The 23,318-nt window shown below is 46.7% G+C and overlaps 2 pseudogenes; one reads left to right on the forward strand and one right to left on the reverse strand.

Moving 5' to 3' along the window:
* Positions 1 to 2,609: 2,609 nt before the first annotated feature.
* On the reverse strand, positions 2,610 to 9,044 carry LOC108024918 (protein adenylyltransferase Fic-like; annotated as a pseudogene).
* Positions 9,045 to 13,817: 4,773 nt separating this feature from the next.
* LOC122818704 (uncharacterized) lies at positions 13,818 to 22,186 on the forward strand (annotated as a pseudogene).
* Positions 22,187 to 23,318: the final 1,132 nt, after the last annotated feature.

A 23,318-nucleotide genomic window follows, 5' to 3' on the forward strand; every position in this document is an offset into this window, starting at 1 on the left:
GCCGCTGAGGGACGCCTCTAGGTGCAAATTGATGGCACTGGATGCAACCGCCGCTGACGCTGCGACAGCCCCTATCACTGCCGCTGCCTCTGTCGCTGCCGTTGCCCCTGCCTCTCCCGCAGCCCCTGCCGCTGCTGCATCCTCTGCTGCCCACGAGAAGACCTTCGTTGCACCAGCCAGTCTTCTAAAATCCTTCTCTGATTGGGAGTGACGAGGTAATGGTGCCATCGCTGCGGAGTTGGGGGACATCCGATCGGAGATCGGTAGGATGTTCATGGTGTCTTATGCCAATCCGGCCACAAACCTGAAGGTGCAGTCTGTAGCCAACCGCTACGAGGAGGTTGTTGCAGCCCTCCTTATACGCATTGGAGTGCTTGAGGACCGCCTTAAGAGGCAAATACCGGTCGCCCCGGCCGTCTCATACGCAGCCTTCGCTGCTAGAGGCGCGCACCTTAATGCCTCACCTGCTGCCCCTGTCGCCCCCTATCCCCCGTAGCCGCACCGCGGAAAATCCGGGAGACCTGGTCGGCAGTCGTTGCATGCGACGATCCGGCCTTATCTGGGAGGAAAATTGCGGATACGGTCCGCAAAGAGGTAGCGCCCGTTTTGGGCGTTAGAGTGCAAGAGGTGCGAGAGTTGAAGCGGGGCGGCGCGATCATTCGCACGCCATCGTAGGCGGAGATGTCGAAAATCGTTGCCTCCGCAAAATTGACGGTACAGGATGTGGACACTACTGTGACGCCGGATTAGTTCATGATGGAGTTAAAAGAGAAAATCTTCGAGGAGATGTCGCTGAAGGAGTTCCAGAAGGCGGTAGTCCTGGCGACCAAGCCCTGGTCAGCAGCTAACAGCGCCACAATAAACGTGACGCTGGAAGAAGATGATCAGGCGTTGGCCGTTCTCAAGTGGTTCTCTTACCGCTGCCGCTCTCAAGTGCGCACCTATGCGTGCCACCGATGTCTTGGCTTTGACCACAAAGTCAGCGAGTGTCGGTACGGTCGAGAAAACGAGGTCTGCCGTCAGTGCGGACAGAACGACCACGTCGCGGCGAAATGCAGAAATGCGGTGGACTGCTGTAACTGCCGCCTACCCTCGGGGCACTATATGCTCCCGGGTGGATGCCCGATATATAGCGCGGTGCTAGCCAGGGTGCAAGCTAGACATTAACATGTTTAGCTTCATCCAAACGAATTGTGATCGAGGCCGTTGCGCTGACATCGAGCATGCAAAACGGATGAGAGATGCTGGTCACCTGTTCGCACTCATTCAGGAGCCCTATGTGGACGCAGGCAAGCGTCTCACTGGACTCCCTGGAGGCATGAGGATCTTCGCCGACAAGAGAATGAAAGCTGCCATCATCGTGGACGACCCATCTGCCATCTGCATGCCCATCGAGACATTGACGACGGATTATGGAGTGTGCGTGAGTGTCACAAGAATACGGCACCATTTTTCTGTCCTCCGTATAGTGCCAGTAATCAGCTGCCTTGCAGCCCTACGCTGACTACCTGGATACGGTTCTGCTGCTAGCCAGCAGGACACCGACAATCCTCGGACCGTCTGAATCGCGAACCGGGACAGCTCATGGACGAGTGGATCATTGCAAGCGGTGCCTGTGTGCTTAATACGGCCAGCCACGTTCGATAATCACCGCTTTAGAAGTGATATCGACGTGACCTTCACCAACGAAGCAGCGCGTGTGTGGGCAACATACGAATGGAGAATTGACTTCTGGGAGCTGAGTGACCACAACATCATCACTGTTGAGGTTACTCCAGATCCAAGCAGTACCGTTAAGAGCCTAGCTCCGGTACCGCAATGGAGGCTCTCCAATGCAAGTTGGCGAAGTTTCAGAGTAGAGCTAAGGGATGCAGCTGAATGTCTCGAGGAATTGGAGGAATCGCCGTTGGATGATCATGTGTCAACCCTTCGCTCCATCGTACACGAAGTGTGCGACAGGGTAATAGGGCGCAGGATACCTGCAGCAAGGGGAAACGTAATATGGTGGAATCCTGAACTGAGTACCAAGCGCCAAGAGGTCAGGAGACTGAGGCGCAGGCTGCAGGCAGCTCGTCGGAGTGGCACCGACGATGTTGAGCGCCTTGCCGCTGGATTAGGGCTTGCCTCAGGCCAGTATAAGAAGCTTATCCTGACGACAAAGGAACAAAACTGGCGGGACTTCGTGGGACGGCACAAGTATGATCCATGGGGGCACGCCTACCGAATATGCCGAGGCCGGAAAATAAAACCGATCTTGGATGTCTTGGGTCGAACGGCGCGCTATTTACGACATGGCACGACTGCGCAAATACACTCCTTCGCAACTTCTTCCCTGTTGCGGCGTCGACAGTGTGTGAGGATATATCTCATGCTGCTCTACCGACCCTCGAAGCCTTCGAGGTGGCAACCAGCGTCGCGAAGTTGAAAAGCCGGCGATAGCCGGAAACGGACGGCAGGACGGGTAGGATCGTCAAGGAGGTATTTTGCAGTATTTCATCATTATTTTGTTTAATAGAATAATGTGATATAAAGAGTTCCTAGTCTACACAAATTAACAGAACAAAGGAATAAATAAAAACATATGGATAATTTTTTGTAATATACTAAGATTATGGTATGGATCCAGTCCCCGACTCGAAGAATTCCAATATTGATGACCTTTGATACTTTTTAGAAAAAGACTGAATTTGAGCCAGACGTTCTCCGTCTTCACTTTCAGTCTGGATGAGCATAGGAATCTGTTGAGGAAGGTTACTGACAGCCCATAAATATAGGTTTAGTGTTTTCTCCGTACAATCTGCGATAAACCGCATAAAGGGCCGAATATCGCCTTTGTTGGCAAGTTTAAGAAAATGGTAATATTTGCTACGCTGCTGCTTTGGTATGATAACAGGTGGGTAGTCTGCTCGCATTAATATAGTATTCATTAGCAAACGTGAAGAACGTCCGTTCCCATCGATGAAAGGATGAATGTGGACCAGCTTGTAGTGTGCGAGGGCTGCATAGTTAACGGGATGAAGTGAACTTCTGTGTTCCGAGTAGTTCCGAGAGTTCGCAGAAAGCGTTGCATTAACAGTAAAAGATCCCCCGGACCAGGAGGTACGTGACCCCCCACATATACTTGATTACGACGAAACTCGCCACCTTCAATTGGGTCGACATGTCCTAAAACTCGATGGTGCAGCTCAAGAATGTCCTTTATAGTGATTTCTAGTTTTTGCACCAGAATAGCGTTAATGTACTTCATAGCCAAATCCATTCCTAAGATCTCGTTTTGTTCGTCGATGGATTTGCCATCTATAGCCATGCGAGTTTCTAAGATAGAACCATTCTTTCGATTATAATTATTATAATAATTATTATGATATACTCGTATTATTTTTATTATAATAATTATATAAAACGGAATTTGCGTTGCCTGTCATTTCAGTACTACATTGTACATACTTAGTGATGGCTTCTTTGGTGCTGAATTTCTCAGTATGTGGCTAGTAGGCCTTCTTCGTCAATGTACGAAGCTTCAAGGAGCTTTCGTATATTTTCTATTTCTGTTGTAAATTTGACTACGTCGGATGTTTCACCGACTATATTATCTTGCAATTTATGATAGAGTTTATTGTCAGTTCATTCTGCACCTAGTATAATGTAGATCCTATAATTATAATGACTGCTACATCCAAATCTTCGAATGTGCCTTTAGTCAGGTTAACCAACTTCAAAGCTGCTAAAAATCTTTGAAGGTGTGGCGTTTGAAATATCTTTTTTTTACCCTTTATGCTGCTGGATCTGCCATAATGTTTTCGATTATGTCTGGCGCACTTATTTCTGAGTTTATATCTTCTTTATCTTCTTTTACAAATATAAATACAGAAATTGTTAGATTACGTAGATCTTTTTCTTTAATTTCAATTCCTTCGCTCGAAGCGGAATCTTCATTTTCATTGAAGATGCCTAATTGAAAGAATCGACCAGGATCTTTGCATGTTTCTTAATAGTATCTTTATGTATTGGCCTATTTTGGCTTATACATTTGTAAGACTTAACAAAGGTGTCTTTTATTTCACGGATATGGAAAGTTAACTGCTCCTATTCCATATTAGAATTTTATTCTTTTTTTTTGTATCAATTGTGCGAAATTTGTAGTACGAAACTTTTTTTATGTGTCCTTACTCTGGGTGTATGACTATTTTCGAAAATACTTCACTGTTTCTAAGTATGGCTAATACTCTATTCTCAAAATTGGTTGATTGGCTATTGTAATTCTAATGCAATTTGTGGTATTTATTTTAATTTTTGTATATCTTAGCAGAGGGTATAATGACTTTAGTCTGAAGTTTACAACGCAGTAAAGGTGACGTATCCGACAGAATAAGTGTGAAATAATTTTTTTTTAATATCACTGAAGTCAGCAAGAATCCTTAAAAATTTCACATGTTGTTACTAAAGTTTGTTATTTTTTATAACTGCAAGGGTATACAATATTCGGCTTGCCGTATCAAACTTCCTTTTTTGTTATACCCTTGAAGAGCGTATAATGATTTCAGTCAGAAGTTTGCAACGCAGTGAAGGAGACGTTTCCGACCCCATAAAGTATATACGAGCATATTCTTGATCAGCGTCACAACACGAGTCGATCTAGCCATGTCTGTCTGTCCGTCCGTCTGTCCATCTGTCCATCTGTCCGTCCGTCTATCCGTCTGTCCCGTCGGTGTAAGATTGCTAGAGCGAACAGACGTGTTTTTCCGTACGCTCCGCGAGTGTAACCAATATTGACTGCTAAAAACCAGCTACGAAGCTAAAAACAGCACAAAAATTCGTGTTTTGTGCCTGCGAACCCAGTGCGCTTGTTTTTTCTGTGGTAAAAGTGGTGAAACCGGGTGAAATTAAGTTTTTTCCATAGGAAATTTTCCATTGCGCCACGTTTGTCACGAGAAAGGCGCTCTCTCGAGAGAGGCGTTAGGCGCTGTGCGGTTTGTGTCACCGATAAACTTTATATCAGCTGATCAGCTGATAGAGCTTGCCAACCATCTGATAATAAAGAGGTAAGTCCTTGGTGGAAGAGCTTTTGGGTTAGAACTGCCGATAACCGGCGGATGGCGCCACCCAAAATGGACGTTGGAGATTCCGGCAGTGAGAGTGCTAGTAGTAGGGGAAGCAGTGGGGGCAGAGGACGACTCAGAGGTAAGCGCAATAAAGCGCCGCTGAGGGACGCCTCTAGGTGCAAATTGATGGCACTGGATGCAACCGCCGCTGACGCTGCGACAGCCCCTATCACTGCCGCTGCCTCTGTCGCTGCCGTTGCCCCTGCCTCTCCCGCAGCCCCTGCCGCTGCTGCATCCTCTGCTGCCCACGAGAAGACCTTCGTTGCACCAGCCAGTCTTCTAAAATCCTTCTCTGATTGGGAGTGACGAGGTAATGGTGCCATCGCTGCGGAGTTGGGGGACATCCGATCGGAGATCGGTAGGATGTTCATGGTGTCTTATGCCAATCCGGCCACAAACCTGAAGGTGCAGTCTGTAGCCAACCGCTACGAGGAGGTTGTTGCAGCCCTCCTTATACGCATTGAAGTGCTTGAGGACCGCCTTAAGAGGCAAATACCGGTCGCCCCGGCCGTCTCATACGCAGCCTTCGCTGCTAGAGGCGCGCACCTTAATGCCTCACCTGCTGCCCCTGTCGCCCCCTATCCCCCGTAGCCGCACCGCGGAAAATCCGAGAGACCTGGTCGGCAGTCGTTGCATGCGACGATCCGGCCTTATCTGGGAGGAAAATTGCGGATACGGTCCGCAAAGAGGTAGCGCCCGCTTTGGGCGTTAGAGTGCAAGAGGTGCGAGAGTTGAAGCGGGGCGGCGCGATCATTCGCACGCCATCGTAGGCGGAGATGTCGAAAATCGTTGCCTCCGCAAAATTGACGGTACAGGATGTGGACACTACTGTGACGCCGGATTAGTTCATGATGGAGTTAAAAGAGAAAATCTTCGAGGAGATGTCGCTGAAGGAGTTCCAGAAGGCGGTAGTCCTGGCGACCAAGCCCTGGTCAGCAGCTAACAGCGCCACAATAAACGTGACGCTGGAAGAAGATGATCAGGCGTTGGCCGTTCTCAAGTGGTTCTCTTACCGCTGCCGCTCTCAAGTGCGCACCTATGCGTGCCACCGATGTCTTGGCTTTGACCACAAAGTCAGCGAGTGTCGGTACGGTCGAGAAAACGAGGTCTGCCGTCAGTGCGGACAGAACGACCACGTCGCGGCGAAATGCAGAAATGCGGTGGACTGCTGTAACTGCCGCCTACCCTCGGGGCACTATATGCTCTCGGGTGGATGCCCGATATATAGCGCGGTGCTAGCCAGGGTGCAAGCTAGACATTAACATGTTTAGCTTCATCCAAACGAATTGTGATCGAGGCCGTTGCGCTGACATCGAGCTTGCAAAACGGATGAGAGATGCTGGTCACCTGTTCGCACTCATTCAGGAGCCCTATGTGGACGCAGGCAAGCGTCTCACTGGACTCCCTGGAGGCATGAGGATCTTCGCCGACAAGAGAATGAAAGCTGCCGTGCGTGAGTGTCACAAGAATACGGCACCATTTTTCTGTCCTTCGTATAGTGCCAGTAATCAGCTGCCTTGCAGCCCTACGCTGACTACCTGGATACGGTTCTGCTGCTAGCCAGCAGGACACCGACAATCCTCGGACCGTCTGAATCGCGAACGGGGACAGCTCATGGACGAGTGGATCATTGCAAGCGGTGCCTGTGTGCTTAATACGGCCAGCCAGGTGTTCACGTTCGATAATCACCGCTTTAGAAGTGATATCGACGTGACCTTCACCAACGAAGCAGCGCGTGTGTGGGCAACATACGAATAGAGAATTGACTTCTGGGAGCTGAGTGACCACAACATCATCACTGTTGAGGTTTCTCCAGATCCAAGCAGTACCGTTAAGAGCCTAGCTCCGGTACCGCAATGGAGGCTCTCCAATGCAAGTTGGCGAAGTTTCAGAGTAGAGCTAAGGGATGCAGCTGAATGTCTCGAGGAATTGGAGGAATCGCCGTTGGATGATCATGTGTCAACCCTTCGCTCCATCGTACACGAAGTGTGCGACAGGGTAATAGGGCGCAGGATACCTGCAGCAAGGGGAAACGTAATATGGTGGAATCCTGAACTGAGTATCATGCGCCAAGAAGTCAGGAGACTGAGGCGCAGGCTGCAGGCAGCTCGTCGGAGTGGCACCGACGATGTTGAGCGCCTTGCCGCTGGATTAGGGCTTGCCTCAGGCCAGTATAAGAAGCTTATTCTGACGACAAAGGAACAAAACTGGCGGGACTTCGTGGGACGGCACAAGGATGATCCATGGAGGCACGCCTACCGAATATGCCGAGGCCGGAAAAAGAAACCGATCTTGGATGTCTTGGGTCGAACGGCGCGCTATTTACGACATGGCACGACTGCGCAAATACACTCCTTCGCAACTTCTTCCCTGTTGCGGAGTCGACAGTGTGTGAGGATATATCTCATGCTGCTCTACCGACCCTCGAAGCCTTCGAGGTGGCAACCAGCGTCGCGAAGTTGAAAAGCCGGCGATATCCGGAAACGGACGGCAGGACGGGTAGGATCGTCAAGGAGGTATTTTGCAGTATTTCATCATTATTTTGTTTAATAGAATAATGTGATATAAAGAGTTCCTAGTCTACACAAATTAACAGAACAAAGCTAAGAAAGGAATAAATAAAAACATATGGATAATTTTTTGTAATATACTAAGATTATGGTATGGATCCAGTCCCCGACTCGAAGAATTCCAATATTGATGACCTTTGATACTTTTTAGAAAAAGACTGAATTTGAGCCAGACGTTCTCCGTCTTCACTTTCAGTCTGGATGAGCATAGGAATCTGTTGAGGAAGGTTACTGACAGCCCATAAATATAGGTTTAGTGTTTTCTCCGTACAATCTGCGATAAACCGCATAAAGGGCCGAATATCGCCTTTGTTGGCAAGTTTAAGAAAATGGTAATATTTGCTACGCTGCTGCTTTGGTATGATAACAGGTGGGTAGTCTGCTCGCAGTAATATAGTATTCATTAGCAAACGTGAAGAACGTCCGTTCCCATCGATGAAAGGATGAATGTGGACCAGCTTAACGGGATGAAGTGAACTTCTGTGTTCCGAGTAGTTCCGAGAGTTCGCAGAAAGCGTTGCATTAACAGTAAAAGATCCCCCGGACCAGGAGGTAAGTGACCCCCCACATACACTTGATTACGACGAAACTCGCCACCTTCAATTGGGTCGACAAGTCCTAAAACTCGATGGTGCAGCTCAAGAATGTCCTTTATAGTGATTTCTAGTTTTTGCACCAGAATAGCGTTAATGTACTTCATAGCCAAATCCATTCCTAAGATCTCGTTTTGTTCGTCGATGGATTTGCCATCTATAGCCATGCGAGTTTCTCGGCGCTAATCGAGATGATCAACCACGTCAGTAGTTCGCTGACGATTAGTTAGCGCCTTGGAATTGGTAGGATTAATGGTCAGAGCCCGAAAGTAGTACTGATCCGCCAGAATAATGTTTCGCTGTCTGAGCTCTAGGAATTCTCCGTAGCGAAGCAGAACTTCAGGAAATCGGGGAGAAAGCGCAAGAGCATGTTCGTATAGACGCAAAGCCTTAACATCCTTTCCCGCCCTGTACATCTTTTTAGCCAATTGCAGAGACCCCATAGCCTCTTTATTATTTATCTGTTCCATCTCCGTGTAACTCACCCCCTCACTGGTACTTTTGTCACAGAACTCCATAAAAACGTTTAGCTCTTCTACAGGGTACATTGCCAACTCATCGCGCCTCTGAGGGTAGTGGCCCAACTGGTTGTGAATCTGCCGAGTTTTCCAGTTTAAATTCGAGGAAGTTAAAGCATAAAACGACCAAACCGAAAGACTGCAGGCAATGCAGAAGAGTACTAATCGGTATAGGATAGCGTGCTTCTCTTTTTGTAACAATCTTACATATTCTGGGTGCTGAGCAGGAGAAGGATCCAATTGCCCACAGTCTTTACCCATGTCCGATTCAAGTCTTGTGATATTTCTCAGCGTTGGATTTACTGGTTAGATTTTTGGCTTAATACCCTCTTCCCATAAAGTCCACCCGCTCGAAATGGTTGGGATTTAAAAATCCCAACCCTATCCCTCAGCACCTGACGAAGTTATACTCTCGATGCCTCTCGGAAGGATTGTGAGGAGTTGAATAACTCCACACAAATCCCAGCAGCAGATGGCCGGCCGCTCACCAGGTACGCGGCGAATTCGCATAGTGGCGGCGCGGAGAAGAGCGAGGACGGAGAATGTGAGAGTTTGGAGAGGGAGATAGTTTGGAGACAAGGGAATTTGGAGAGCGAGAGAGTTTGGTGATCGGGGACGGAGAACGAGAGAGTTTTGGAGATCGAGGACGGAGAACGTGAGAGTTTGGTGAACGTGAGACGTGAACTTGGCGGGCGGAGCGAGAGTGCCGTGTGCAAAAAAGAGTAACGGGACGCCGCCGGACTTTAGACGCGGCCCTGAACTTTGGACCGAGAAAGAAGGTGCCACATCTCGGCAGCGGTGCGGCACACAAACATGCCGCATGCGTCTCCGGGATCAGTCAGTCGAGAGCATCAGTCGAGTACGATCATCAAGGGTTACGACAAGCAGTCGAACGAAAACCAACCAAGCAAGCTACGAGGGAGCCACACCAGGGCGAGTCGTCGGAAGTAGCGCCGTGGGAGCCTACGAGGAGCAAGATTGTCACGTCGAGACGTTCGGGATTGGGATTACTAGGAATCTCCGAACTGAGACACAGGTGGCTGAGGTCTCAGGAGGCACCACACGGCTAAGTTCTGTTCTGTCCTGCCGACGAAGTCCTGGCGTTACGCCTGGAGGGTCTACTAGACTTAAATTTGAAATCGAGAGTAGCAAGCCAGAAGGGAGAGAAGTCCCGGAGCGGCGCGAAAGAGTAGCGATCCAGAAAGGAGAAAAGTCCCGGAGCAGCGTAACAGAACCCCTAGAGTAGCGAGCCAGAAGGGAGAGAAGTCCCGGAGCGGCGCAACGAAACCCCTAGAGTAGCGAGCCTGAAGGGAGAGAAGTCCCGGATCGGCGTATGCCCTCGAACCCAGCACAGAAGTCAAGACCTACAGCCACCCTGTCAGGAGCAGTTCGCAGGACATCGCCACCAGCAAGCAGGACACCACACCGCAACGGCCACGCAAGGAGGATCGAGCCCGCAGGAACGGCACGGACAGTACGCGATAGGGTGAGGCCATGGTGGAACGTTCGTTTACACGAGGCACAAAAGCGAAGTGAAAAGCGAGGCAGCTTCCTGGCGTTCCGCCTTGACTGTCCGCACGATCTGAGCGGAAGCCCGTGGGACCATCCGGGACAGAGCAAGGGACAGGCGGTCGGGTATCGAGAGGAGTGATCCTGGAGAGCTCGTCAGTCTGTTCACCCTAGTCTGAGAACGGTGACTCTTCCCTAAGCTCGCACGGCTGACCCCATAGGGAGTCTGAATCGTGGCCGAGCAGTCACCGAGCCAATCGCGTCAGGAGCAAGCAGCGGTCGAGGATCTTCAAGGAGCGACAAGACAACCCACACCGTCGGAGACAGCGAGACAAGCAAATTATAAAGCCGACTGCAGTTATACCCGCAATAAACCCACTCGGAACCCGAGAAGTCTGTGCTTTTTCACTGAACTACTGGGCGGTCACGTTTATATAAATTTGGTGGGACAAACACACACAATCTACTCAGCTAGCCGCACGAATACCGTAGCGAGCAGAAACCAAAGAAATCAGTTCGTTACAGGATATTTTCCTGCCGAGTGGAAACACCCGAGAGTGATACAGCTGATAAAGGGGCCAGATAAGGACAGGAGGGAATCCTGCCTCTTATCGAGGCATATGCCTTTTGCCAGTGTTCGGAAAGGTGCTGGAAGGGATCATGGTGAATCGACTGAAAGATGTGCTACCGGATGGCTGCACATGTCAATTTGGATTTCGGCCTGGACGCTGCGTGGAGGATGCGTGAATGCACGCCAAAAACACCGTTTCCAACAGTCGCGAGAGGAGGGTGCTGGGAATCTTTGTCAATTTCAAGGGTGCCTTCGACAATGTTGAGTGGAACGCGGTGCTGGATGGGCTTGTCGACGTCGGCTGTCGAGATATAGACTTGTGGAAAAGTTATTTCTCCGTTCGAAGTGCCAGTATCATCAGCAGCTATGAAGCGGCCACAGTGTCGGTTACATGGGGCTGCTCGCAAGGGTCCGTCAGTGGTCCATTCATTTGGACTGATGGATGGGCTGCTTCAGCGCCTGGAGCCACATTGTGCTCTGAGCGCGTTTGCAGATGACTTGCTACTTTTCGTCGATGGGAATTCCTGCCGATCAGAAGCGAAAGGGCGAGCAGTTGATGGACATAGTGGGAGCCTGGGGAGCTGAGGTTGGAGTGAGTGTGTTAACCAGCAAGACGGCAATCATGTTGCTGAAAGGGAATCTTTCACACACTCCGAAACCGACGGTTTGCTGGAGCAAGCCTGCCATACGTCACCAAATGCCGGTACCTTGGCATCTTAGTCGGCGAGCGGATGAGTTTTCTCCCGCATATCTCTTCTCTCAGAGATCGGCTGGCTGGAGTTGCCGGAGGGCTAGCACGGGTGCTCCGAGTCGATTGGGGGCTCAGCTCCCGTGCTAAGGGACTCATAGTCCCTTGTGCACTCTTCGGTGCCTTGGTCTGGTGCAAGGCGTCGAGCAGAGGTAAGTCCCTAAGACTCCTCACCTCGGGCCAGAGGACCATCCTATTAGGATGCCTGCCGGTATGCCGCACAGTGTCCACGGTGGCACTGCAGGTGCTTGCTGGTGCTCCTCCAATGGATTTAGATGCTCACAGGATGGCAGTGAAGTTTAAGCTCAGGAAGCACGTTCCCCTGGACGAGAGCGACTGGCTTCATGGACAGGACTTGTCTGTGTTGGACTGGAAATTCAAGATGGCTCTGCAAGACGAGTGTCTGCTAAATGAGTGGCAACTCAGATGGGATCAAGCGGCTCACGGTTCCGTGACTCGCCAGTTCTTCCCAGAGGCAGCGTTCGTCTACAAGAGGAAGAACTTTGTCTTCACCTTAAGAGCCGGATTCTTGCTGACAGGACACGGGTCGTTCAACGCTTTCCTCCATGGCAGAACCCTCAGCACCACAACCGCATGCTCATGTGGAGAGGAGAGTGGAACTGGCTTCACGTACTATGTGAGTGCCGCCTCTATAGCGATTTGGATGCCCTTGCAGTTTTTCGAGTCCAAGAACGATGGAACTTTGCAGGAGTAGTCAAGACCCCAGAACGGATGCGTCCTTGGAGTTTTTGCTGATGCTGCCTTCTCGAGGCGTAGGATGGAAGCGACGAGGGATGAACCGCAGGCGCCGGGACAATATTCCCAAAAACCCCCCCTTGCCACAGCCTGTCATTGCTTGTCGTAGGAGGCGACTAATAAGACATGGTTGCCTCATCCGAGCTTGTCGGAGCTGAAGGGGTGAGGCCCACCGAGCCTGAAATTTCGGTGCCACGTGTTGAGTGGTTCTCCAAGGCTACTCATTGAGGTCGGCCCCCTAGTGGGAGTTTCGTGGTGGCCGTGGTTGACACCTATATCGCGGGTAGAGTCCCCGGGATCGACATGGATGTTGTGTTAATACAACTTGGGTGCTGCGACCCAAAGAACAGTAGAGATTTTAGATAGATCTCGCCTCTACGCAAGGGGGAGTGCTTGCCCGACAAGCAAGTACTTAAATTGCTACTGGGGTGGTTGCTATGTACATAGCCATAGCTTCTAGTCCAGGGCGTTGGACTATATCATATAGCTCCCATAGGAACAATCGGAAAATTAGTGGTAAAATAATATTGAAAAATTATACCTTCGGTGTTTTTTAACTTATAACCTCCTACGCTTGGAAATAACATTTTTATTTGGTTTTGAATTTCGAATTAAATTTTATTAAAATCGGACGACTATATCATATAGCTGTCATAGGAACAAATGGGTATTCACGTTAGGCGCGACAAGGATGGCCAAATAGAAAGCTTGAAGGCACGAAAGCTTGCAAAATAATGCTCCCAGCAGTTAACTACCAAGACACCTTTGACCAGTTTGCAGGCTTGAGAGTGTGCTTTTTATATTGGCCCAAGAAGCAGAGCTTGGTGTGTACCTGCATCAGGTGGACGTATGTACACCGTACTTAAGCAACTACTTTAGTGAGACGGTATACATGAAGTTACCGGAGGGGCACATCGATGAGAGTCGACCTGGGAAAAGTTTGCTTCTCAACAAGGCGATATACGGATTAAAGCAGTCAGGAAAGGAACGAAATTCCATGCTTGAAGGCTTCATTGTTTGTAAGAACTGTTACGTACGCCCTCGATTCAACGACGATTCGTAAGCCGGAGGGAGGCGTGCATTTGACTAATCACACTCTGGCTAATCACTAATCACACTCAGGCGTGGCCAGAACAACAGCCACGATCGACCTACTATTAACCATACCCCGGTAGCTGGCAAAGTGCAACAGCCGGCCGTTAGCTCCAAAGATATCGGATACCGAGAGATAGTAACCCTAGGCGGGAGCACCTAATTTATCCGATCAAAACTAGCTAGCAGCTAGGTAAAGCCTTTAGGGGGTATAAAAGACCTTAGACGATTAGAAAAAGGGGGACAATCCATTCTGGTGTCTTGCTGACGAAAGCCGTCGGCTCTGAGAAAAGGCGACTTTTCTACGGGCAGTCGTCCACGGAGTCCTTTGCCTCCAGGGATACCAATAGTTCGAAAAATGTTCATGTGTCGAACCATCGCCGCCATTATAATCAAAGAAGGAAGGAAGATCAACCACAAGGACGACATTGGACATACTTGGATGCTTGAAACCGCAGTACTCGAAATCCTCATACTCCTGAAGATTGTTCAGAGTAGGAGCCATCCGATCCGAGGATAAGTGACCAATAACATACTTCGAAAAAGTAGTGGTACAATGTAAATGTGTTCATCGAATCAATCTAAGTGTTGTGACGTTTGCACGCGATCGTCAAAGTTGAGCAGAAGTCTACTCTGGGGGTCTTTCACACACTTTGTAATAAAAACTCGGAAATATGTTGAACTTCACCAGTTGTATTCATTTGTATACTTTCAATCTTTGACTTAATGCTAATTTTGATTTACAAATTATGAAATATAAAAGCTCGGTTATAAACGCGACCAGCTTCTCCTTATGTCTTCCTCGTTGTGTCGTGCTGCTGCCACTGCTTCTCAGAGTCGCCAGAAAACAGCTGTCCAGCTTCTCCTAATCGACAGAAATACCCGTTCACTAAGCTAAATTGAACTTATGCACAATCAAAAGCCTATAGCCTCTTATAATACAACCAGAAGACAAGTAAAAATCAAATCGGTTCCCGGTTCCTTTCTTAAAGCATACATATATAAATATTCGTGCAGTCCAAACAGTTTTTATAGACCGTTTTTATAAACCCTGTAGTTGTATGTACAAATAGATTTATTACATTTGCTTTAGCCCACACTATGTTACTCAACCACGGCCTATGCCGACATACATATTAACCAATAAATTTATAATGTCAAAATAAAATCAAAACCATGATGAGCTAGAATTTTAATGAAGAAGAACATGAAGAGTGTGCTTGTGCAAGAAGTGGAGTAGGTCAAGAACAATGGCATCAATTTCGACGGACAACCTTGGCTTTAGAAGATCGTATTGCGCGGACAGCGCTAAGAGCTCGAACCATGTCTTTACAAGCAGAATGGAAATGGAAGCTTCTCACTAATTCTTGTATATGTTGATGACAGCTTGATAGCCTGTCAGTCAAAAGACGATCTGCTCAGAATCAAACCCAGTATCTCAAAGTCTTTCGAATGCGTGGACAAAGGCTCACTAAACCTTTTCTTGGGCATGGGCATGGGACATTAGCATTGAAAATTGCAGGCAGGCCGCCACACCACTTGATTGAGGTTTCCTTGAACTAGCAAAGAGTGCAAAAAGATTGGTCAAACTTTATAGTCTGAGCTAATGAGGCTTGCACTTACAACCAGGCCGGACACTTTGCATTCCATTTCCAAACTGGCTCAACGGAATCAGGATCCACATATCGAACATATGGCCGGTATCAAGCATGTATTAAGGTATTCGGCATCAACTGTGGATATTAAGCTAAACTACAGACAGTGCGCTCAACCTTTTCTAAGTAGACGAGAATTGAGTGACAAAGTTGACAGGAAGTCATATACTGGTGTGAGGAGTCGTTTGACCTCTCACAAGTAGCGCCACCAACATCGGCCGCCAGCGCCACCAACATCAGCAACCAGCGCCAACAACATCAGCAGCCAGTGACAACAACAACAACGCCAGTTAGCGCCAACAACATCAGCCGCTAGCGCCAACAACAACGCCAGTCAGCGCCAACAACAACGCCAGCCAGCGACAACAACATCGGCCGCCAGCAGCTACAATATCGCCAGCGGCAATAGCAACAGCAGCTAACAACAAAACAAAAGCCTCGCGCTTAAATTTGTAAAAACTTTGTACAGCTTAACCAATAATTGTAAGATTTGTAGTTATACTAGTACCCAAGAATTATCTTAAGCTAAGCTTTCCTCCTCCGCTCTCGCATCAGCAGTAGCCACACACACACACACCAGGAGAGCAGCGAAATATTCACCACGAAAAGTGCAGTGCCGCACAGGAGCAAGCGAGAGAGGACATGCGATCGAGGAGGAAAACAACCCCCGAAAAGTGGCACGCGCCAAGGAAAGAGCGAGAGAAAAGGAGTTCCAAACTTCGACAAGTGGAAAAAACCCAGAGCAGCTGAAAACTTGAACAAAACGCGGCGGCAAAGCTTGACTAGGTCTCTTTTTGATAACGCAGCGCACCGGACCAGAAGGGCGACTAGGCCTCTTTGGGAAAACGCAGCGCACCGGACCAGAAGGGCGACTAGGCCTCTTTGGGAAAACGCAGCGCACCGGACCAAAAGTGCGAGCAGGTCACTTTTGGAAAACCCGGCGCACCGGACCAGAAGTGCGAGAAGCAGGGGACACTTTTTGAAAAGGCGGTGCACGGAATCAGAAGTGCGAGGAGTCACTTTGCAAAGGCGGTGCACGGGATCAGAAGCAGCGCACCGGACCAGAAGTGCGAGCAGGTCACTTTGGAAAACGCGGCGAACAGGATCAGAAGCAGGGGACTCTCGCAAAGGCGGAGCACGGGATCAGAAGTGCGAGCAGAGCAAATTCATGTGGACAACAGGAGTCTTTTGCCTTCAGAGTGCGAAAAGTGGTGCAGTCGAGTGACTGGTGCCAAGTGACCCAGGAAGGAGTTTACCTAGAAGACCTCGAGGAGAGTATGCCGGCCCAGGACCAGCGGCGGAGCACCCGGAAACACTCGTGTGTGTGTGCGTGAGAGCGAGACGGGTGAGTGAGTGGAGTGAACCGCATTTTGGCCAGCGAGAGTCTTTTTTTACTTTTTTAATAACACTTTCGTTCGATTGAAAATTTTTTTTTAGTTTTTTTATTTATTAATTTTTTTTTATTTTTTTATTTTAAATTACGTTTTTTTTTAGCAAAACAATAAATCCTCTACCTATATTTGTGTGTCTGTCAATAACATAATAAAGGTTTTGAAAAAATCTAAAAAAAAAACATGAACACAATGACCAATTCGCTATGAGTCAAAGCGTAGCGTACTCGAGATAATGGTTTTTTTTTATTATATTTTGATGAATATGCTAAGTGCTTTTTGAATAAAATGCACATGTTTGATAAATATATTAAAGCTTTACAGTTCAAAGATGCAAAGATATTTATTTATTAATTAAATAAACATCGATGATGTATTTCATCGGCACTTTTTTTAGCAATTGTTTTATACACCATGAACACCTTATTTCAATCAATTGTTTAAAAAGGACAATTCCAGTTGGAGTTGAACTCTAGCTTGCCGGTCATTGACACCGCGCGTTTGTCAAATGCGACATTGAGCTTTTATTGTACACATAAAGCATTAACACAACCAGAAAACTTTACACATACAACGCCTACCATGAAGATCGAAAATCCACAAGCAAAATCGACTTCAGAAATTTGGCCGTACATTGTGTTGTATAGCGGTTACTCATCTTGCCCGGTCTCCCGCGATGGATGCTTTCCCGCTTTCTCGATCTCTAAAGTTGTCAGGGTGAAGCTTAGGGCAGCTCGATACTTAAAGCCAATAAGCCGCGGTCGCACTACCGCCAACGTTCTCAAGTTCAAAGTTGTGTTCTCTTTTTCTTCGGTCACCGGGCAAATCGCGAAACCAGTATTTCTCCCACAGCGCACCATACCCCGCGGTCACCCCGAAGTCCAGCGACCCCCCGACCACGACTCCGCCGATCCCTGCCGCTTCCAGACGATACCACTATCAGCGACCGCCTCAGCCCACGCTACCACCTCGGCGTACATTTTGGTCCTTCGAGCAGGATTTTCCAACGACAAGATAAATACGAATGTGTTAAACAATTAATTGTTATTACCAGTCAACAGTCAGCCATCGAAAACTCCGTTTCGTTTCAATTTCTGTTTGATTTGTCTAAAATAAAACCACGATTAATCCGACAATGGCAATTAAAACATAGTTTCGACCTTTCTTCCTTTTTTCTTTGATCCTCCGTCATTTTAATCCAATTTCCTTTTGTACAAGTCAAGTACATTTGAAGTGTATAAGTACATTTGGACGTACATCAAAGCTAATTATATCCATACATCCGAACATACAAACATCTACGAGAGTGAACATATACGAGTATAAATTCAAAATTCCGTAAAAAGTTTAAAGGGTGCAAAATATTCTAGTGATCCGCCAAATAAATATAAAGATATAAAGTGCTATTCCGTCACTGTGTTAAATATTTTTGCACACCTTTTCCATTTCCAATGCAGTCCATAAAAAATCGAAAATTACAACACATTTATATATATATATACAAGAAAGAACGCGAAAAATTTTTGTGTCCAGTGTTTTTCTTTGGTTCCAAAAGTCATTGCGTGAGGGCGAACTGCGCTAACGCTTATAGCTACATGCATACATCCAAGATCTCATGCACTTCTTCCCCTATTCCAGCATACAAATTATTTTTCTTCCGGAAATTTTTAAGAAGATATTTTATGATGTTAAACCTTTATTGAAAATTTTATTAATTCGTTTTACTTAAACATTACTGATCTCAGCTCGGGTCTTAATAGAATTGCCTTCTTCCATCTAAAATAAAATCCAACGAAGCTCGGCCAGAAGCTTTTCTTTTTGAACTTTGAGATGAAACTGTCGCATCTCACTGTGAAATTCAACAATGGTGACCGATGAAAATTGGCGGACGCTTGGAACGCAAAAGGCGTTGATTGGGCTTCGAACGGAAGCTAATGTTTACTTTAATTTTGATTTGTTTAACTTAGCTGGAGAACCAAGATCGGACCTCGTACCTTAAAGACAAGACCAAAAGGCAAAGACAAAGGCGAATGCAGAGATTGAAATTATTGTTTATAAAAGCTATAAGCAGCCTGGTTTCACGGGTTGGTTTCTTTACATACACATAGCCGAAAAAAAGGGCTTTGTCCACGACAGAACCTCTTGTCCCATTTTCCGCGATTCCGATTAAATTCCTTCCGACCAAAAACTTAAATACCAACAAAACCCTAAACAAAACAAATTAAATTAACAATTCCATAGCCCTTTTTTTCAACTAAACTGAATGTGACCTTTATAGTCGTACCAAAGAATTCGAACCAAAGCTAATTATATCCAATTATCCAAACATTCGAGTTCAAAACTGGGATCGTGTCCGTTCTCTTGTTTTTTTATGGCAAAACAAATCAGCTTGGGCTAACCCAACTGAGCGTTTCGAAAACAAATGATTGTTAGTAAACAGTCAATTAAAAATTTTGTTTAATGTGAAGTCACTCAGGAATCTGGGACAGCTTTACGAAAATTGCAAAACACTATCCAAGGGTGCCTTGAGGTGCTAGAAATGTACGGAACCGATATCAATAATTGGGACTTTATTCTGGTGTAGATGTGCTCCGCTGAATTCCCGAAGCTCACGCTTTCCTTATGGGTGCAGTCGCTACACGACAAAGCCAATATTCCTACTTGGCAAGAACTTAATGGGTTCCTAACTGAGCGACACCGGACACTAGAAGCCATAGATGACGTGCGATCACCAGGCTCTAATCAGTCCCAGCCCAAAGCATCGACATCTAATTTCGCATACCGGAGGCTTAATTACGTTAAGGCAGGTATCATGCTTAAACCAGACATTATTCGCTGAGTCCAAAAATCTCTGTCAATTTACTATTCGTCGGCCTAGCTTGCAGTTAAGTACGACTGCCTACGTTCTTCCGCAACTAGCGAGAAATCTTCCGTCCTGTCCGATTCCGCATTATTTTCTTCAGGAGCTTTCCGAACTTCCACTAGAGCTTTCAATTTTATGAAAGCGCGCAAATAGATTCTTTGATCTAAGCCGACATACTCCCATCCATTCTCCTAAGCGGTACCCGACGGATATCTGTGTCTCTTTTCTCGGTCAAAAGACAATTTTCGGCTGGATCCGAACAGGACCAGTGCCTGCCTCAAGGTAAAATACGATTTCCGCCTTTTCCAGTCGAGTTTCCCACGCGGCTGACACCTCCTTAGATAAACTTCTCACCAAATTGCGGGAGGTGGACGATCTGCCCCCACATAATGCCAGGTCCTTTCCCAAATTGCCAAGTTGTTTGATCCAGCAGACTGGCTAGCTGCATTTGTTGTGTGTGTCAAAATCTTCATGCAAGAGATTTGGCTTAAAGAGCTAGGGCGGGACGATGAACTTCCACTTGAGATGTGCCAAAAGTAACGCGGTTTTCTTCAAAATAACTCTGTCCTAGATCAAGACCGAATTCCCAGATGGGTGTCCTTTCGCCCAGAATTCTGGGTAGAACATAATGGATTCTGTGACGCCTCTCTAAAGGCGCAAAGTGCTGCGATCTATGTGCGCTTAGAAATGGGGCATGCAACGGTAGTGCTTCTTCTCATGGCCAAGACGCGCGTGGCACCAGTCACAACTGACCCGTTTCCCAGACTAGAACTGTGTTGAGCCCTGTTGCTATCCGAGATGGCCGAATCCATTCTGCCCAATATGCCGATGCTGTCCTCGAAACTCCGTTGTTGGACCGATTCCATGGTCGTGCTTGCATGGTTAGCCAAGCCAACATGCCAGTGGACAACGTTCGTTTCCAATCGGGTAACAAAGATACCCCAGTCTTCAGAGGCCGCCAATTGGTCGCATGTTCAATCCGAACATAATCCAGCTGACTTGGCTAGTCGGGGAGTGCCTTTCGAAAACTGGCAGATAATCCTCTTAGGGGACATGGCCCAACTTGGTTGCAACAGCCACGAGAACAGTGTCTTAGCCAATGCACCGCCTTACTGGTGATCGAGGTACACATCCTAGATCACTTTTCCAAGTTAGATAGAGCTTTGCGGGTCCTCGCGTATGTCCATCGTATTGTCCAGCGATGTAGAACACAGTTGCCGATTTCAGAAGTCCGTCTGGAGGCCCAAGAACTTGTCTCCGCTGAACGGCTCATGATCCTTGGCACTCAGCGCAGATATTTTGCAAATGAATATCGCTGCTTGAGTCAAAGGCGTCCGGAGTCCGCGTCAAGTTCAATCCACTCCTTGAACCCTTTCTAGACCAGAAAGGGCTTATAAGGGCGTGCGGTCGCATAACTGCCTCCAAAGATTTGCGATATGATGAACGTATGTGCATTCTCGCGACTTCTGGAGAACTTTACGCATCTGATAACGTTAAACGGAGGTAACCAGTTAGTGGTAAGTCTCATCCGGTCAAGATACTGTGTTCCAAAGATAAAGAACTTTGAGAAGGCAGTTATAAACTCCTGCAAGGTCTGCGTTATCCACAAGAGAAGATTACAAATTCAGATGATGGGAAATTTTCCGAAAGAGCGAGTTATTTTTCTTACCCTTGCAGAGGGTATAATAATTTCAGTCAGAAGTTTGCAACGCAGTGAAGGAGACGCTTCCGACCCCATGAAGTATATAAATTCTTTATCAGCGTCACAAGACGAGTCGATCTAGCCATATCCGTCTGTCCGTCCGTCTGGCCGTCTGCCCGTCCGTTTCTACGCAAACTAGTCTCTCAGTTTAAAAGCTATCTGGCTGAAACTTTCGCAAAAGTCTTCCTACTATTGCAGGTAGTATATAAGTCGGAACCAGCCGGATTGGACAACTATATCTTATAGCTCCCATAGAAACTATCGGGGAAAAAATTTAAAAAAAATTATATCTTTGGTGTTTTTAAACATATAACCTTCTAAGCTTAGAAATAAAATTTTTTAATTAGTTATGAATTTCAAATTAAATTTTATTAAAATCGGACAACTATATCATATAGCTGCCTAGTAACAATCGGAAAATTAGTGGTAAAATAATATGAAAAAAGTATATCCTCGGTGTTTTTTAACATATACCCTTCTGAGCTTGGAATTAAATTTTTAAATTATTTCTGAAATTCGAATTAAATTGTATCGGATGACTATATCATATAGCTGTATATCATTTAGCCGTATTGATTGTATAACTGTATTGATTATTTCTTATAACTGCAAGGGTATTCGTCGGCAAGCCAAAGTTAACTTCCTTTCTTGTTTTCTTTTGATATTAAGAATTGCACTGGAAGAGCTTGTCTCATTACAAAAGAGTACGTGTTGGTTTTCGTCTGTTTTTTTACAAAGGCCATATATTTGGAGCCTGCATCGGATCTGACGACCGATAAATTTTCTGCCGCTTTCGCTCGTTTCGTTTCCAAAAGAGGTTGTCCGCGCCAAGTTCAGTCTGACAATGGGAAAACCTTTGTCAGCGCTGCACCCTGCTCTCCAGAGATTTTTTACAAGCCTTAAAAGAGTCTGTGACTTGTGCGTGTCAAGAGCTTCAAGATTCAACTGGCAATTCATTCCTCCTGGGGTACTCCATATGGGAGGCCTCTGGGAACCTGGTGTCAAGAGCTTCAAGACCTTGTTTTATAACTCTACCGCTAAGCGAAAGTACACGGGCGTAGGGCGCCGCCTACCGGTTATTTCGGTACATGTTATGCGGGCGGCAGACAGATTTAAGCGCTTAAACAGTTTGTGGGCGTTAGAGTGAGCGTGGTACATTTTCAGTTAAACATTTCAGTTAACATTTTTAACAAACATGCGCTTCGCAGGAATCTGCATGCCAAGTTTGACGGCTTTTATAGTTTCCGAGATTTTAACGTTTATACGGACAGACGGTCAGACAGACAGACGGACAAGGCTAGATCGACTCGGCTAGTGATCCTGATCAAGAATATATTTACTATACGTGGCCGGAAATGCTTCCTTTTACCTGTTACATACTTTCCGACGAATCTAGTATACCCTTTTACTCTACGAGTAACGGGTATAAAAATTATTTGAAAATAACATTTCTCAGTTAATGAAAAACAACGTACAGTCTAATCTTAACCCTTATATGTGCGTGGTGTATGGTATTCTACACCCACAGTTAACAGAAGGGCAATCAGATCCATTTCGTTTGCTAGTTCATAGTACGCCGGGTACTTGATTACATTTGAATTCAAAAAAACTGGTTCTAGTTTGCTACTGAATTTCTTAAAGGTATCGCTCCGCACAAAATTTCTAGCAAAGACAGTGTCGCCAACCTTCAGCTTTAGCTTTGGCCTCTTGTCGATTGAAGAAATTTAGGATATTTTATCGCTTCATCATCTTGGGATAAGTCCAGCTTAGGAAGAAGGTCGTAATCTTTGTCATTTAGTATCATGTTCTGATCGAAGCAAAGGTAGTAAGGTGAGTAACCTGTGCTATGATGGAAGTTTCCCCTTAATGTCCCGCTAATCTAAATCGCGGTACGGATATGGGAGTTGCCAAAACAGGTCAGGAAAGCCTTAATTTGTCCCAACTTTAAAAAAGGTATGTCTGATGTCCTTGGCCTGCCCATGTGTGACCTTAGATTTACATGTAAGACAATTTGATACGTATGAACGGATTTGTGTAATCATCTCTGCCAAAAAAAGAATTGCTTAAGGTTCTGTGAGATTCGTCCCAGTTCAGCCGAGTCGCTTGGTCGTGTGCTCAGTATAGAACGTTGTTTCGAAGGTTTGAAGTCACCGAAAGTTTCCAAGAATCACTACCTTCCGAGCCTTTGAGTCGCTTATAGATATACTCGTTTTCAACTCACAACTCTGTCAATCGCGACTGGAAATTT

This window comes from Drosophila biarmipes, chromosome 2L, assembly GCF_025231255.1.
Source record: "Drosophila biarmipes strain raj3 chromosome 2L, RU_DBia_V1.1, whole genome shotgun sequence".
Taxonomy (NCBI): Eukaryota; Metazoa; Arthropoda; class Insecta; order Diptera; family Drosophilidae; genus Drosophila; species Drosophila biarmipes.